This window comes from Microtus ochrogaster, chromosome X (assembly GCF_000317375.1).
Source record: "Microtus ochrogaster isolate Prairie Vole_2 chromosome X, MicOch1.0, whole genome shotgun sequence".
Lineage (NCBI taxonomy): Eukaryota > Metazoa > Chordata > Mammalia > Rodentia > Cricetidae > Microtus > Microtus ochrogaster.
Genome location: NC_022026.1, coordinates 20,868,609 through 20,870,582, shown reverse-complemented (window position 1 = coordinate 20,870,582; position 1,974 = coordinate 20,868,609).

The following is a 1,974-nucleotide window of genomic DNA, read 5'->3' as shown; positions in this document are numbered from 1 at the left end:
GCATGTGCCTCAGAGAGCAAAGCTATCCCTGCTTCCGCCCAGGAGCTGGGAGCATGGCGTCTCTGCTCCAGAGTGCAGAGCTGTCGAGTCTGAGCTCACTTCCTGTTCCTCCCAGGATTCTGTTCTGTTTACTTCTCCCACCTATGTTTTAACCTATAAGGGCCAGCCAAGCAGTTTCTTTATTTTTTTAACCAATGACCTTCCTCCGTCACTCATGAACACCTGATTTTTGACAAAGAATCTAAAATTATACAATGGAAAAAAGAAAGCATCTTCAACAAATGATGCTGGCATTATTGGATGTCAACATGTAGAGAAATGGATATAGACCCATATCTATCATCATGCACAAAACTCAAGTCAAAATGGATTACAGACCTATATATAAATCTGAACACACTGACCCTGATAGAATAAAAAGTAGGAAGTAGCCTTCAATGTATGGACACAGGAAACAAATTCCTAAATATAACACCAGTAAAACAGACACTGGGAACAATAATAAATAAATGGAAAATTTTGAACCTAAGAAGCTTCTGTGAAGCAAAAGACACAGTCAATAAGACAAAAAGCCAGCTATGGAATGGAAACATATCATTACCCATCCCCACATCAGACAGAGGACTAATCTCCAAAATATATAAATAACTCAAGAAATTAGACATCAAATTCCAAATAACCCAATTAAAATTGGGGTAGAGAATGATACAGAGAAATCTCAACAGAGGAATCTCAAATGATGGAAAGACACATCAGGAAATGCCCAACATCCTTAGCCATCAGGGAAATGCAAATCAAAATGACTCTGAAATCCCATTGTGCACCAGTCAGAATAACTAAGATATAAAACACTAATGGCAGTTTATGCTGGAAAGGATGAGAAGTAAGGGGAACACTCCTCTATTTCTGGTGGAAATCCAAACTTGTACAACCACTTTGGAAATCAGTATTGCAATTTCTTACAAAATTTAGAATTAACCTACTGCAAGACCCAGCAATACCACTCTTGGTTGTATAACCAAATGATGTTCACTCATACTATAAGGACATTTGTTCAACTATGTTAACAGCAGTATTATTTGTAATAACCAGAACCTGCAAACAACCTAGATATCCCTCAGCTGAAGAATGAATAACAAAAATGTGGTACATTAGCACAATTGAGTACTACTAATTGGTTAAAAACAATGATATCTTGAAACTTGCATGTTGCATGTAAATAGATGAAACCAAGAAAAATAAAAGCATCCTGACTGAGGTAACCCAGTCTTAGAAAGATGAACATGGTATGTTCATAAGTGGATTCTAGATGTAAAGCAAAGGATAATGAGTCTATAGTCTATGACCCTAGAGAGGCTAAGTAACAAGGTTAACCCTATGAAAAACATATATACATCTACCTGGAAATAGTAAATAGACAAGATCACCTGAAAATATTGGAGCATGAGGGTGGTAGAAAAGGGAGGGCATAAGGGGAGGATAACTTCAGGGATCAGGATAGTCACGATGGGGGAAGACAGAGATGAAAGCAAGAAAGAGATATTTTGATTGAGGGAGCCATTATGGGTCTAACACGAAACCTGATACTAGAGAAATTCCAAGGAATCCACAAGGATGACTACAACTAAGAGCCACAACAAAAGGTGAAATCGTGCCCAAATAGTCCTTGCTCTGTAGTCAGGTTGATGACTATCTTAAATATCATCATAAAACTTTCATCCAGCACCTGATGGAAACAGAGGCAGAGATCCACAGTGAAGTACTAGGCTGAGCTCCCAAAGTCCAGTTCAAGACTTGGAGGAGTGAGGATATGAGCAAAGAGATCAAGACCATCATGAAGTTAATGGGAGCTAACCAACTGACCTGACAGGAAAGGAACCAGCATGGGACCAAACTAGACCAGAGTTCTGAATATGGGTGACAGTTGTATGGCTGCAGCAGACTGTGGGGACACTGGCAGTGGCACCAGAATTT